Source organism: Sebastes fasciatus, chromosome 2 (assembly GCF_043250625.1).
Source record: "Sebastes fasciatus isolate fSebFas1 chromosome 2, fSebFas1.pri, whole genome shotgun sequence".
In the NCBI taxonomy this organism is placed as follows: Eukaryota; Metazoa; Chordata; class Actinopteri; order Perciformes; family Sebastidae; genus Sebastes; species Sebastes fasciatus.
Window position 1 is genome coordinate 36,976,529 of NC_133796.1, and position 17,205 is coordinate 36,993,733.

The 17,205-nt window shown below is 39.6% G+C and overlaps 1 long non-coding RNA gene across 1 annotated transcript; it reads left to right on the forward strand.

Moving 5' to 3' along the window:
* Nucleotides 1-7,759: 7,759 nt before the first annotated feature.
* Nucleotides 7,760-14,534, forward strand: LOC141759961 (uncharacterized). The gene is made up of 2 exons (XR_012592239.1): nt 7,760-9,152; nt 11,946-14,534. It is a non-coding gene; the product is annotated as an uncharacterized LOC141759961 (long non-coding RNA).
* Nucleotides 14,535-17,205: the final 2,671 nt, after the last annotated feature.

The window sequence follows — 17,205 nt, forward strand, 5'->3', positions numbered from 1 at the left end:
GTATACAGCTAGAAATATGGTAAAGCACACGTATACAAGCAAAGGGGACAGAAATAGACAATACATAGCTAGCAAGATTATACTATGAAATAATAACAATAGTACTAATGATGATGGTATTAAATTAAAAAGATGGGGAAAAAAACTAATGCTATTTATAAAGATACTGAAATCAAAATAATTTTTGAGTGAATACATTTTCTTCTTCACATCAGTCATCAACCTCCAGAGTTTACAGGCAGTGAGTGAACATTACTAAAGCAATCCAGCAATTGTGACAGAGGGTTCATGAAAAATGATTTGAAAAACAATTCAATTATTCAAACTTTTTTGTGGAAATTGAAAATAAAGACACTGTGGACCCATGAAATAATAACGATTGTAATTACAATGGTGATACACAAACCTTACCATCCAGAAGTCAGGTGGGGCATCTCATGCATTCTTTTTACACAGCACATTATATTTCACTTCAGAGGACAACGAATCAAAATACTATCAGCTCTGAGCCAAAAGCAAAAACACTTCATCCAATCCTAAACTTCCAGGTGAACAAATGATCCTTGTATGTTGTGTTCATGCCCTCAGCTCATGTCAGTGGTCATCTTAAACACATTCACATTCCTGAATGTCATAAAACCACTTTCCAGATGGACTACACATTCCAGATCATCGTAAAAAAAACTGTCCAGTTGAACAGTCACAGTGATCAAAGTGAAATAATGATAAACTAACGCTTCATTTTCAATAAAGATCTACTCCCTAGCCTAATCTATACTACTATACTGTTTGGGAAACCTGAGGAGTTTGACTAGAAAGTGTTAAATACCCTTTTGAAACAAGCAGATGTACTTTCTAGTAGATCATGTGTATAAATTATGTCTGAGATGTAAATTAACTATGTACTGCTCAAAATAGATGTCATGTTGTTTAGTAAAGGCCAAACATGTTGAATTATATCACAACTAGGGCTGTCAAAGTTAACACAATAATAACAGGTTAACGCAAGTTTGTTTTAACACCAATAATTATGGGCTAGAGTGAAGATACTGGTATCATATGAAACTAGAAAAACCTAAAGAATCCATTGCTACCAACCTTGTCATACTATCTTGTAGCGAAGGAGGTTAAATAACGCTCCAAACTTACGCTAAATTTTGTCGAGAAACTGGCATGGCCATTTTCAAAGGGGTCCCTTGACCTCTGACCTCAAGATATGTGAATGTAAATGGGTTCTATGGGTACCCACGAGTCTCCCCTTTACAGACATGCCCACTTTATGATAATCACATGCAGTTTGGGGCAAGTCATAGTCAAGTCAACACACTGACACACTGACAGCTGTTGTTGCCTGCTGGGCTGCAGTTTGCCATGTTATGATTTTTTATGCTAAATGCAGTACCTGTGAGGGTTTCTGGACAATATCTGTCAACCTTGCAGTTCAAAGCAGTTTATTTGAACATGACGTTGCCGATGCAGCGTGGAGCATCTCAGAACAAAGATGGAACAGTGCGTCCACAAAAAAAAAAAGTGCATCCACATAGTATCCTTGTGAAACAGCACTTTTTTTTCCCCCTTTAAATTGCAACAGCTAAAAATGGCACAAGCACAGTGCAGCCTGCTATTTTTAGAATCCTGTAAAGGAACAAGATGGTTGCAGAGGAGCTGAAGTGTATGCACAGACTCCTATAAATACGAGCACAACACATGAGAGAGCAAATCTGCGGCTGGCTACACATTTCCCGCCCGTCTCCTTCAGATTCGGCACCGCTGAGGACAAACGGGCTGCTGCGTTGCTAATGGACATTATTTATTGTTAGCCCCTTGGTCTATTCCTGTGCAGCCGAACCCCCCCGCTCTGTTTTGGAATGTTTCTCAATGAATAATTGACTGGAGCGGTATTTTTGACCAGCCCTGTCTTGGGTGCAGTGTATAAATAGCTCATGTGCAGCAAAGCGTGCATGGATTTGTCAGGGGCGTTAGGCCTGGGAGTAGGAGCCCTGTTATGTAATAGGCATGTGAGTTGGCACACCATAGAGACGCTGCATTGAATGGGTGTGTGTGTTTGTGTGCGTTTGTGTGCGTGTGTGTGTGGATGTGTGTGTGTGTGTGTGTGTGTGCGTGCGTGCGTGCGTGCGTGCATGTGCGTGCCCGTGTGTGTGTGTGTGTGTGTGTGTGTGTGTGTGTGTGTGTGTGTGTGTGTGTGATGCTCTGTTCCCATTGAGTGTTTTCAGAGTGATAGTATACTCACTGGGAGTCCTTTGTTAAGTCTGCTGCAGCTGAGGCAGCTCATTTCATTATTGCATTAGCAACACAAACGTACATGCACCTTATATACATTCAAATAATGCACTTTGTTTATTAATACATATTTAAATTAGCAGTAAAGTATGCTCATCCAGGTTTAATATTGATTAAATAAACATTTTCCTCTTGATTAACTAGCCTTATCCCATTCATTTGAACATGTAGTATCCCTATATTGCACTGTAGTAGTACTGGTAAAGCAAACATCCTTATGAATAGAGCAGTATTAAAATGGTAACCAATATTTTTCAACCAGGTCCCTATTTTTCCATGTGTTTGTGTCTAAGTGACTAATGGGGACAACAATTTCTGAAATGTAATGAAATTGTAAACAATGTAATGTTATGTTCACTAAAAGTGCATGTTTTTGCCACTGACAGGCTCAGATTATTATTATAAGTGTCTGACAACATTATGAAATCTGAATATCCGTATACTCTGGCTCAAATAAATACGGGTGATAATTGAATTCAAAGACCTCATTCACATTGTAGAAATCATCTAAATATTCAGCCATGACATTGAAAATCTTTTATATAACACTAAGCTACGCTTTCTCTACTCCAACACAACAAACTCTGCCCTGCTGGCACTCGCGTTTCCACCATCGATGTATTCCACTATACCGTTGTCTTCCGGCAACACATCACCTTGCCAGATTTCAGAATCTCCTTGAGCGAGACTCTTTCCATAATGTTGTCAGACACTTATAATAACAATCAGAGCCTGTCATGGCAAAACCAAGCACTTTTAGTGGATGTAAATGATGGCGCAACCCGATACCACGCCAAAGCGTGTTATAGATCCGTCTGTCCACCAGAGGATAGCGTGTCAGTGTCACATTTTGCCTCGCAGAAACGAGAATATTACACGCCTGTATTAATGTGCAGTACCAGCAGGGGGCTACAAAGCCACTGATTTAGGATCAGGCAAGAAAACTACTTAGGTAGGGTTAAGGAAAACGTCCTGGTTGGGCTTAAAATAAGTATGTAAACTAAGTAAAAAACGTACAGAAACAACCTAGTGTCAGTACAGAAAATACTTGACAACTGTCATTAACATAACTTGCTAAAGAAAACACCGGTCTTCCGGTTGTTTGTTGGACCATTCCACCTCTTCACCCGCCCACCATAAGCGTTCTTTCTCACATTATGTACTACATAACTACCTCTGAAGCACCTTCATGCAGGCATGTAATAATCACGTCTCTGCGACACAAAACGTGACACTGACACACTTTCTTCCGTCGGACAGACGGGTCTATTACACACTTCGCTGTGAGACTCTGCTGGGCGGTGTCAGCTTGCCCCATAGGATTACATTGCAGCCTGTGAGCAGCTGCCGTTTACAGCGCTCTCCCTCAATACTGGATCAATTTCATAAAATTGTTGTTGCTATCAGTCAGTTAGACACAAAAACATGGGGAAATAGGGTCCATTTTGAAAAATACCAAAGTTACCCTTTAATATTTATCAGTTGCATGTTGGTAATAGTTAAATAATCTATTTGTGTGCAACACAAAAACATAAAATCAACAAACTTTTGCAGTTATCTATTTATGTGCTGCTAAATAGATGCTGAAAAGTCATTTTGGGTCAAGGAACGTTGGGACAAGTGGACAACATTCTGAAGTTGTTCCAATGCAAAACTTTTGATGCCCATTTCCGCATCGAAATTGTGTTATTGCACCTCACAGTGTGTAGATATATTTGGCTCAGGACTGCTGAATATACTAACACTGAATGGACGTTGCTGCAAGATATTACATAATGATAGTGAATTTCCTACGCGGACATGAAAGGAGACGACTATTTTAAAGACACAGACACTCAGAGTGGAGCAAGACTACAACACACAAGGAAAGAATGGCAGTTTGTTTGAATGTCTTTCTCATCTATGGCGTAGAATTACAAACATTTGTGTGTGTCGTTGAATTATCATCTGATGTGACAGCGACTTCTCAGTTGCTGCGGCAAAATATGATCTGAGACAGGTTGTGTAATGTTATTTTAGATATCAGAGGAAAATTACAGTGTATTGCTTCAACAAATAAAGATACATTACTGTAGAATATGCACATTATAAGAAGAATATAAAGTACCCACAAATAAAACAAAAGAAAAATATGTATTACATAAGCTTGCAGTTGGCTTTTGCATCATGTTAAGTAAAAATCTAATGTATTTTGGTTTTACGTATAAACATTTATTAATTATTCATATATACGCAACATAGTAAAATATCATAAATGTTTATGTACAGACTAAATGGACAGTTCTGATTTTGGTTTTTGTGTTTGAGGTTGAGGATGTGCATCTGAAGATCACCATATATGTAAGTCATAGAGGCCCACACCATGAAGGAGAATACTATGGCAGCAAAAATCTATTTTCTCCACCATTTGCCCTTTATGTTATGGCATGCATTCATCTAAATATTGCACTAGTTCACTAGACATTCATAGAAGCATGTATTATTTTTTGCTAGGCTGTATCCACAAGGGATTTACTGGCCGTTTCTTTCCAGTTCAGTGTAATAAAAATGCATTGGCCTTGTGAGAACAATAGTTTTCTCTACCATTAACACCAAAGTTATTCTTGTCTCCACCCTCTTTATTTTTGCTCTTCCTGCAGCCTGAATCAGTGAATCTGTGTTTTACGTATAGTAGCTAAAGAACTGTTGTCTCCATCTGAAGTGTGAACTCACTCCTGACTGTGTGTAACTGCTGCACTGTTGCTGTAGTACCATGGACAGCTCCAAAGCAATGCCATCCCACTCTCTCCTCAGCATGCAGCTGTACCACTGAAGTTACAGACCTGTTCACACAGATCGGTGACGATAAGAAAGAAACAACATAATTTGAAAGTTGTTAGGCGACCACGAGCTTCCAGAACGGCTTCAATGCACCTTTGATTCACCTTTGACTCAATGCACCAACTCACTTACGAGTTCTACTGAAGGCATCGTCATCGTGAAATAGACCGCTCCCATCAGGTTTTTGTTCTTTTAAATAGCACATCTTACATATTTTCTTACACTTTCCTATAATTATGATTATGTGCACAGGCATAAGTCAAATACCAGATCAGGACAAGCAATTCCCGAATCTTAAAGGGGAACTACGCCTATTTTCAAAATTCATACATGTTGTTCCTATATGGTCTAAGACAGTCCAACAAATATGGTGCCTTCAAATGGGTTTGTGTTTAAGAGTTGAGTCCATATGAACGTCCTTCTCTTGTCGTATTCACGACCTCGTAAGTGGAAAGTTTCTGAAAGCTCAGAGTTCACGACTTGTGACGTGTTTGTTGACGTTGTCAGAAATGGCGGAGGCCATGGAAGTTCATTTTTCAGTGCACAATAAGTGAATATATTGTAATTTTAGTCGTATATTGTAATTCTTCGTAATTTTATAATATGTCTGAGGGAAATGTTGATATTCTCAACGGCCTTATCCTTTTCCTCTTTCATTATGCCTTCGCATTTACATTATGTTACCCGCTTGCTAGCTTGCTAAATTGTTAGCCTCTGTGGCTTCTAGATACCGACAGCAATGTTAGTGTTGCCGTTGCTTAGCAGCGTCGTTCTTCGCGACTTAACCACTTGAACGGCAAGCATATCGTGTACACGACTTCCCATGTTGTAAATACAAGCTCACAAGTCACAAGGCACCAATACTAATAATCATGAACAACTCTCTCTCAAATCCAAAAACTAGAGCGCTAAAACTCAAATTTGTGATGTCATCAAGTATAAAGTGTGTAGCCGCTCCATAGACAATGAATTGGGAGAGGTGTTCCAGATGACACTGAGAGCACCCAAGGGATCATTCTGAGTATATGGGAACTTTTTCTGTTTCACAACTGACAACATGACAATAGAACAAAGATCATTTGGGTATAAAAAAGAAAACAAACATTCTATGGATTCACAAAATCAGCCTCCCATTTATTGTCTATGGAGTAGCTCCAGACTTTATACAAGTTTGAGACTTACTTCTCTGGTTTCTGGCTTTGAGAGAGAGTGTATGGATTAAACTTCACTAGGCCATGGAAAAAACATATTGGAATTCTTAATTTAGGTTGTGTTCCCCTTTAAACAGTCTTTGGATTTCAAGTCCTAAACCAGTCTGTAAACAAAATGTATATCATTTACAGAACTAAAAACAAAGTGATAGTTTGTATCAGGACGACTCTGAAACACCTCGATTGTACATCAATTCTCTGTTTCTTCTCCTCTCAGAGAAGCTTTCAGGACTCTTTCAGACTACACCTTTGGTTTTGCATTCAAAATATTTGACCTTTTTGTGTGTGCACTAATGTTGATTCACACAGAGCAACTATTTAGATCTGTTGGGGGTTGAAATCCGTAAGGATAGAGTAATACACTGCATTCAGCTTTTTGCAACCATCTTCTTATTTAATTTTCTGTGAATATCCACTATCAACCGTGTGAAGAAGCAACAAGGTAACAATAACTTCAGGTATTCATATGAAAGGCCTCTGAGTACCTGGTATCATCCCTCTGTGATCACACACCCTCGTAGTTTGTCACAGCACACCAAGGTTCACTGGTGTGCACGATGTGTGTGACATATTGTATTATAAATAGGCTTTATTATTCATTTTGAAGATAAATTATATTTGCATTTATAAAATCAAAGGCTGTCCTCGACCAAAAGAATTGTTAGTCAACTACCACTCATATGATTTTGTTGACTTAATTGATTAGTTAATTTTAACGACAGTAGGGCTGGGCGATATGGAGAAAATCAAATATCGCAATATTCTTGACCAAATACTTAGATATCGGTATCGCAATGTTATTGTAGGGTTGACTATTGGAGCGTTTACTAAATATTTATACAATGAGATTTTTGATAAATAATCATCATCATCGTGGGTAAAGGCAAATAATAGAACATCTAGAACAGTCTGGTAAGTTCAGAAAATCCCATAACTTTACTGTAATATAGCCTTTAAAACCAGGAAAAGACAACACCTGTGTCATATTACAATATTACGATATCACAAAATCTAAGATGATATCTAATCTCATATCACAATATCGATTTATAGCCCAGCCCTGATCGACAGATCTGTAAAACTGAGTTTCTCCACAAAGAATCACATTTAAATCGTGTGTTTACCAGAGATGTGCTCATAAGATTATTGGAAATAAGTCTTTCAGCATTAAAAAAAGCATAACAAATTACTAATCGACTAAATAAATCTTAATCGACTAAGAGGGGGCAGCCCTAAATAAAAAATATATAATCCATGTCATCATGAAACATTCAAATAAAACACAGAAAATGGAGCAGAAAGTTGAATATCCTGTAAATGTAATGCCATGAAAATCCTACAGGTTGCAGCTTTAATGAATGAGACAGCTCTCTCATTCTTAAAGAGACACATTGATAAAGAAAAAAAAGGCAACATAATGTGCCGAGGATTGTTTTCTATATTTGTGTGTTTGTGTGGGGGATGAAACCACAAAGATGCATCCCTGGAATCTGTCCCTGTGTTGATGTCTCCACCTCTCAGTATACAGTATAGTAGGAGGCTATACCCTGAGCAGAGAAACCCGCAGCGCCATGCAGGCATGTTGAGGATGGGAGTTAAAAATAGCATCATCGGTCGGCCAAGCGGCGCTCCGTTACTACGCGTTTCAGCATTCTGCCCTGTGCAGGGGGAGTCTGCAGGACGGAGACCGAAACAGCCTGGAAGCAGCCTGGAAGCAGACTAACACCTGCAGCATCACACTCAGCAGGGACACTCCTCCTGGGTCTGCTGGAGGGGGGTTAAAACCAGAACCAGGAGTCATTTAAACCAACATACAGATTAGAAAAAGGAGGGAAAAAGCATCAAAATGCGACATTGTGTGTTGCTTTGTCTCACAATGGAGCTCATTTTATACTCCAGTATATTTGTGAGGAATATGTTCTATAGGCCTTTTTGCTTCCAGTGACATGAAAGAGAGGTTTTGACTCCAGCCAGCAAACAATGGCCCTTAAAGGAGGAGGAGGAGGGTGCTGCGCCTTCTTCAGCCTATACTCTTGCTATTTTACATTTTCCAGCGCATGTTTCATTGGACCCATCGCTGGCTTTTTTTTTTTTAGTCAACGGAGGCTCCTGCTTCCACCTTCAAAGTGGGAGATTCTCCACCTGACGTCAATAGTGACTGACGCAGCCCCCAGGAGGAGAAGAGAGTCTGTTGTGTTCTTCCATTTATTTCTAAATTAAATATAAAAGCAGGACGCGTAAAAACATCATATCACATGAGCTTTGTGTGAGCACATTTTTTTTTTTTTTTATTATTATTTGATAGGGGGTCGGGGGGCGGCTGTGCTCGCGCGCGTAAATGTTTGCGCGTAAAAGGGATGGTGGTGATGGTGATGGAGGTGATAGTGGGTTTAGCCAAATTCTGCACACTTCCGTGATTCCGTGCAGTTTTTTCCACAGCATCATTATTAGGGAGATGCTCTGACGTGCGTGCACGCGCATCCATCGTGCAGAGAGAGAGAGAGATGGTCGCGGGAGCGCGCTACGGCTCTCCAAACGCTGCACGCTCGAAATTCCTCCAAGGAACCTCTGCGAGCTTTTTCTTTTTTTTCATCACGCGCGGGCTAAAAATAGAAACGGGGTTGGATCGTGATCCAGAAATAGATAGGGGGCATCACTCCTATAAAAGGCTCACCATTCAAGAGTACAGTGTGTGCACGGGTTGGAAGAAGCGGAAAGAAGACACAGCAGCTTTTTATATTGGACAAACGGGCGCTTTTTTATGCTACTTTTCCTGTTTTTTTTTTTTTTTTGTGAAAGGAGGCTCCGCTTGCTCCAACGGTGAGTTGTGAACCCTTCTCTCTATAGCTGCACCTGATTCCGGTTTTGTGTCTTGTCTTTAAGGCTCTGTGCTTTTTATTCACACCACTGCAACACGTAGAGAGAGTATAGCAAAATGTGTGATGTGTGATGTGTGCGGAGGAGAAACGCGATGTCATGAGTGTTTTGGGTGGATTTCTGTGCTATTTTTTGCAGCATGCTTGAAGGGATGGAGAGCTACACGGGAATCACCCTCAGTTCTGATTAAAAAAGGGTGGATGTCAGTTTGCTGTAGTTGATCACACCATTATTATCCTTTTGTTCAGGATGTACCAATATTTTTGTGATTCCTTGTGAGGATGCTGTGAGTGTGGAGCTGTCCTCTGGCTTGTGGTGCTGAAGTGCCTTTTTGCTCTTCTCCACGGAGCGTCCTTACAACACCACTGGGGTTATTTCTGATAAGTTTCATGCAGCAGGTTTCACATAAAAAAAAGACTTTTTACGAGATCTTCTCGATGCTCGCTCTTTCTTGCCATTTTTAAACGCGCACATCTCCATCCCCGCCTCACGCTATAGAAGCCGGAGAGGACGAGCATCCCTCTCATCATCCAGCATCCAGCTGCTGCTGCTGCTGCTCTACCTTTTACGATCACATCCTTGTTTGCAGTTTTTTTTTTTTCTCTCCCTTTTGTGCACGAAGAGTCTCGAGTCGTGACTGCTAAAAAGTGAGTAAGGCGCGTGCTGCGTCAGTGGCGTCTGGCTCCGGTGCGCTCGAGACAGATGGGGGGGAATCGTGACCGGCTGGTGAGAGAGAGAGAGAGACGCGTCCACGAATGAGAGAGGCTGGACGGCCCAATGGAAACGGAGGAGCGAGGGTGGGGTGGGGCCCCCCATGCCTCGGCTGCTGGAGGCTCTAGAGACAAATTAACCCTTTAGAAATAAAGGCAACTTTACTATTAATGAAACTGGAGGCGTTTTCAACTGGTGCTTTTCTCTCTCCTCCGCGTAAAAGGAGCCACAGAATGGTGGAAAAGCGCACATCAGATCAGGCGTTGGATCATCTGTTGTTGTGTTTGGTTTAACGTCGCGCTGGTGTCCAGATAGTGGATGGATGTTGTAGTGGGGGGGTAATGAAACTGTCAGGTGCTTTGGCCTCCTGCTTAGGTGCTCTTTTCCTTTGCATCGCTATTGGTAGATGACGAGGTCCTCCTGTCCAATGAGAGCGCGTCCATCCCTCTGCTCTGCTGCGCGTTAAAGTCTGGAACGATGAGATGAGATGATGCCGCCTCTCCTCCTCATCCTCACAGCCGCTCTTTTTAATAACAAGGCTGCGTGTTGCTGCAAAGCAATCCACTGGCTTTCAGTTTTTATATATATATATAGCTACATCTTGATATATACCGGTCCGTTTGTGCACAAACGCCCCTCATGCACAATGGTGTTTTTATCTGGAAAACACTTTGAGGATGAAGACCACCCTGAGGAAGAAGGAAGTCGTGGACTGGAGTGGATTTTTTTTTTTTTTTTTTTTTTTTTTTTTTGTGGGTGCAGTTGTCCGTCACGAATCTTTTTGCGGTCTGGGCTTGCTGTGCATACATGAATCTGGGAAGCCCTTACCCCAAAAAGCATTTGTGGAGGATATGAACGTCGGTGGTGGTGATGTTGTTGGGACTGAGAGAAGTCACACTGCTGATGCCGATGCTGCTGCTGTCAGGAGACAGGCTCAGTGAGGTCTGGATTCACAAAGTGTACAAGTGTGACCCAAAACACACACACACACACGCACACACACACACACACACACACACACACACACACACAGTGCTCAGCTTGATGTTACACATTAAAATGTGAATATTAATCCTCTCCAGCTGTGATCCATGATGAAGAAGTGAGTGGTTGAAAAAAAGAAAAAAAGAAAGGGAAATACAAACAGTGTTGTCTTGCACCATCTCCAGCCTCCCACAGCAGTGTACACTCATTCAGCAGTCCTGGGATTGTTTGGTGTTACGCTTGTGATGTTGCCTAATTATGCACTATGTTGCTTTCTATTGTGCTATAAATAAACCTGCTTGAAAGAGGAGGAGCAGATGTGGAGGATTTTTAACAAGAAATGTGTGCAATATTATATTAAAGAGAAATAGTTTTTTTATCTGATTAATAATTATGCATCAGAATTACATCAGCATCAGAATTTGTTATCTGCCTGGCAGTGCCTTTCTTATTGGATGCAATTTAGTTGTTTAGATGAAAATGCAGACATGTTCTTTAGTATTTAGTTTTGATTCTTATATTTCTGCTGACTAAACATCTGGGACGTAGACTGACAGATTTCATTTGATTTAAATATGTAATTTTAAATGAGGATTCTGGGGTTTTGAGTCTTCTGCGTATAGGCGTCAAATAGAAAATTATGTACTAGGAATCATTTCAGCGCTGCAGGAACCTCAGGTGCACCACTGCACTTACGTCACTTTCGGATTTTCTTGCAATTTGAATATTTGGCTTTTTCAAATACACCTCTCTGTTTCTCGCTTATGCTTTTGTGAAGCTAATCAACAATCGACAAAATGCAAATTAGAAAGCGCAATAATTCCTATTCTATACATTCACATCATTCAATATATGGATGTTCTTAATGTTTTGATTGTTGTTTTCTGCATTTTGTGGTTCATTTTCCCATTGCACTCACCATGTACCGATGTATACTCATGTCACATCCTTCTGAATCAGGAGCAGTTCTCCGTATACTATGATGATATATCTGCTTCTGCTTTCTCATATTATCTTTTTTTATGCCTTTTGAACTCACAGGTTGTCTACGTCACATAAACTACGCTGGGAGACGGCAGCAGTGACCAAACCACAGTGAGGTCAGCAGGTCGAAACCACAGAGTGAGTGGGAAATCTGTAAAAGAGAAATAGACAATAGTTTTTCATCATATGCAAAAACAAGTGCTGATATCATGCTCATGCAGCATGGGTGTGCATTCATTACGTCTTGTGTGTCACCCAAGATTTTGTTTGTAGTCTTTTTCTTCTTCTTCTTCTTCTTCTTCTTCTTATTCTTCTTCTTCTTCTTCTTCTTCTTCTTATTCTTCTTTTTGATCACCACATATTACAAGAATGGAAATTAATTTTGTCCACACAACTTTTCCTTTTATTATCTGCAATAAAAAAGGGCGTCTACTTATTATTGCAAGCTAATGAATGAGCTCAAATCACAATAATCACCAGCCAGGAAATACATTTGTTCCTATTCAGGCTCGGCACTAACACAAGAAGAAAATGTTACAACACGACAGTCACGACTATCGAACATTCATAATATTCCAATGTACAAAGACTGGCGGCACTCTCACTAACTTAAACTGCCATGTGAAAATCAGCTGCTCAGTCAAAATCTCCACAGAGTTGTAAAATCTTAAGATTATTGCATATAGTGTTAATATAGATTACTAGACATTCAGAAAACCAGAGGTGATAAATGATACCTTCTTGGGAATGTTTAAGCTTTTCTTTCGGTATTACAAATGTGCTTCTTTTGTAATCTGACCTCAATGAATGACCCCTTTGATTTTGCTCTCTGAAATATTTTAATTAGAGTCACTTCATACAGGAGACCCTACAGGGTCTTCCTGGGGGTCTAACGTAGGCCCACGAGCACTAAGCGAACCCCCCCTCAGCTCCAGTGGAGCCGTCCAGCAGCTCACAGAGTAGGGAGCTCCTGTTTCGGGAGAGTGTGATTATGTTTTAGCCTCCCTCTCCCTGCGATTTCCCCTCCAGGCCGTCTTTTTAATCAGCTCACCTGCTTAAAGGAGAGGTAATAACCATTACACCAAAGACAGAATACACATGCTGGTCAGAAGACTGTCTTGTTTCTGTAGTTCTGTCAGGTGAGGTGTGAGGATGGTGACAGTAACTTGGTAAAAAGACAGAAATAGTGGAAAGATTGTGTGAGTCTATGTTGAAAGACAACCAGATTCAAAAATTATTTAATAGTATTTAACCAATACAATTAGATAAATCATAAGAATACTATAATTATAAATGTACAGAGTTCAGATCTGAGGAGTAAAGATGTGTGTGTGTGTCTTTGTTTTTCTCTCTTTTTACAGAGTCACATCTTATGTGTGATTATGGACATATGTGTCCTGTAAATCAGACGGTGATTTGTGGTTTTAAAATAGTTTTTGCATATTCATTTGTGAGTGTAAAGAGCCCTACAGTTTTTAATGTGCTGTAAGCGTTTGGGACTGGACAGACACTTCACATTAAACAACAAAGAAACATTACACGGACATTTCTAAATGTATTTAGATATGCCGTGTCCTAGCTTTTCTTTAACTTTGTCCTTTTAATTATCTTTTCATTCTGGAACAATAATATCACTGTTTAGCTATGACAATGAGTACATTAAAATCTTTATTTGAAAGGCAAGACACACACGGCAAGATGTGTGTGCATCCATGTTATAGTGTTACTTTTGCAGATGTGTGTGTATGTACGAAGGAGTGATAGAAAGAGAGAGAAAGTCTTCAGTCTGAAATTAAATAAGATGCATGCATGTGTCCTCCATGTACAAACATTTACACCAGTTTACAGTATATACGACTGTTAAATCTATGTGATGAATTCGTTGAAATGTGCAAATTTCAACAAGCCACATAAACACGTTCTGCTCCTGCATTTCTACAAGGCAGAAATGTTAAAATCATCAGCGTTATATAGAAACCGGTTGATCCTCCTGTTTGTAGTTCTCAGACGTACAGCGAGCAGCCAGACACTTAACACTGATTAAATGGAAATCTGCAACCATCTCTTCTCACGCTCTGTGGGTCAAGGAAATATTCACGAGTCTTGAACTGGGCTCCAGAAGCAAATTTATCACATGTGGAACTCCTGAATAATTGATTTTTGTGGGGGGTTTTTTCCTTCTCAATTTAACAACAGATGACAAAGAGAGACGAGACACAGAGAGCGAGGTGTGTGTGTGTGTGGAGTCAGTGTGCGTCCTTGTTATGGTCGTCATATGTAGGAGTGTGTGTGTGGTACCTTTTACGTTACACTTTTATTTCCTCTCATCGTGTCTCCCTATTTTGTTGAATTAATTTAATTATATTTTATATAATTCTCTCTTGTTTTGTCACATCTTTTATATTTTTTCTTGTTCAAATATGTCATAAAATATTTTTTTTTTTTAAAGGAAACCTAATTTTAATCATATCCCAAGAATGGCTCAATGTGTTAATGTTATATTCACGTAATTTGCTCTGATTATGAATGGATTTACAATTTAATTGTATGCTGTTAACTGTGAGTGTGTTTTGTTTCAGAAGCTACTGTATGTTTCAATATTAATGATGCTTTCAATCATTTTTATACAGCAGCTTTATAATAAAAGCAGTGTGAAACCTCCTATCATGTGTCCCTTATTGATTTACATGTGTAGTTTTAGTGAATAACACCACAGCATTTGGAGTGTCATGTTTTTAAAAGAAACTTGTAATCAGTGTGTGCCTTTGTGATGTTTCGCTGTAAAATAACAGATGAAAATATGACAATAAACATTAATAAATACTTGTGAAGATGAATCTGACAGAATAAAATGTGTATTGCCCTGTAAAATCCACAAAGAACAGAGTTTATAATAAGTGTATTATTTGTATTTTGTGTTTTCTACGAATGTGGTGTTCTTCCTGTATGCGTGTGTGTGTGTGTTTTGTCCAATAACAGACAGATTGTTCTCAATATACACAGTTGTAGATCTCTCGAACATTACGTGTCCTTATCAACAATGTGTCAAAATAACAATTGAAAAACAATGACATAATGATAAGGAGCTGTCCATCAACACACGGTGCTGAATCACTGGCTGTATATTGCACCATGTGTCATTAAAAGATGTCCATATGCTTTTATTACATATTTATATTAACTAACTGTTTTTTATATGTTTTGTCAAAGTCACAAGTCAGCCTTCATCAATGCAACAGTTTTACCTCTCACTCTTCATCCACCTCATTCACACTCATTCACACGTGGACATCAGGCCCGTGCACTGTACTTGCCTGCAGGCTCTCGTGGTCATGATCAGCAGCTGGTCCATTTACGTCCGAGATGGAGCTTTAATCTAAATTTCATTCAGGTTCCTTTGAAAGCTTAGAGCCAACAGTTTAGACTCCTGTTTACCATTGCTGCATTTCTATTTTTAGATGCAATGCTCTTATGTAACGCTCACTCTCACATTATGGACCACTGCTGTCTGCTCCACTTGGCTGAATTGTGTACTCCCCCCCCGTGTGTGTGTGCGTGTGTGTGTGTGTGTGTGTGTGTGTGTGTGTGTGTGTGTGTGCGTGTGCGTGTGTTTGTGTGTCTGTATACTAAGTTAGATTCAATTATGTCTTATAACTTCCATGACGTAAAAATAAATTAAAAGGAAAGAAAACAGACAGATGCGTTCAAGGCTCAGCATCTACATGTTGTTGGGAAAACTATAAAATCAAGCAAACAAAATATCCAATTCAAGAACAATATTGCATTGAGACTGTTTTGTTTTATAGGGTTAGGGTTAGTTTAGTATTTAGACCCTCATTTGGGCCCTTTTTGTTAAAATACACTCGAAAGAATTCTAATCAAATTCTCAGGGTGAACATGATGTACATGCCAAGAGTTTGTTGTGTTAATGGATTTCTCATGATAGGTATATATCATGAATACTGCCAAAAACTTACAGCATTTCAGTATTTATAAAGTATTTATACATAAGGCAAGGCAAGGCAAGGCAGCTTTATTTGTATAGCACATTTCAACAACAGGGCAATTCAAAGTGCTTTACAGAAACATTCAAGAACATTGCGACAAAATGCAAAAGAACATTAAGAAATAATTAAAACAGTTATAAAAACATTAAAACATTAAAACATTAAAGATTAGAAAATAAAAACGAGCTAAAAATAAAAGCTAGGATAGAAGCTAAAATTGCATAAAACTCAAAAGAGTAAAAGTTATAGTGCAGTGTCAGATCATTATCTGGTTTAATAAAAGGCACCCGCAAACAGGAAAGTTTTAAGCTTTGTTTTAAAAGAAGTGAGAGTTGGAGCGGTCCTGCAGGTTTCTGGGAGCTTGTTCCAGATATTTGGTGCATAAAAACTGAACGCTGCTTCTGCATGTTTAGTTCTGACTCTGGGGACACTAAGCAGACCTGATCCAGATGACCTGAGAGGTCTGGATGGTTCATAACGCAGCAGAAGATCAGAAATGTATTTTGGCCCTAAACCATTTAGTGCTTTGTAAACCAGCAGCAGTATTTTGAAATCAATTCTCTGAGAGACAGGCAGCCAGTGTAGAGACTTCAGAACTGGACTGATGTGATCCACTTTCTTGGTCTTAGTGAGGACTCTAGCAGCAGCGTTCTGAATCAGCTGCAGCTGTCTGATTGATTTTTTAGGAAGACCGGTAAAGACGCCGTTACAGTAGTCAAGTCGGCTGAAGATAAATGCATGGACTAGTTTTTCCAAATCCTGCTGAGACATCAGTCCTCTAATTCTTCTTATATTCTTCAGGTGATAGAAGGCTGTCTTTGTAATTGTCTTAATATGGCTGTTAAAGCTCAGGTCTGAGTCCATGACTACACCAAGGTTTCTGGCTGGGTCCGAGCTTTTTAACATCACAGATTGTAGGTGAGCACTAACCTTTAATCTTTCTTTTTTGGCTCCAAAAACTATGACCTCAGTTTTGTCTTTGTTCAGCTGAAGAAAATTCTGGCACATCCAATTATTGACTTGTTCAATGCACTCACTCAGTGCTTGTATTGGACTGTAGTCTCCTGGTGATAGAGTTATGTAAATTTGTGTCGTCTGCATAGTTATGGTAATTTATTTTGTTGTTCTCAAAAATCTGACCCAGTGGGAGCATGTAGATGTTAAACAAAAGAGGCCCCAAGATGGAGCCTTGGGGAACTCCGCATGTGATTTTGTTCAGCTCAGATTTGCAATTACCTATAGACACAAAGAAGTCCCTGTCTTTTAGGTAGGATTTAAACCAGCTGAGTGCTATGCCAGAAATACCCACC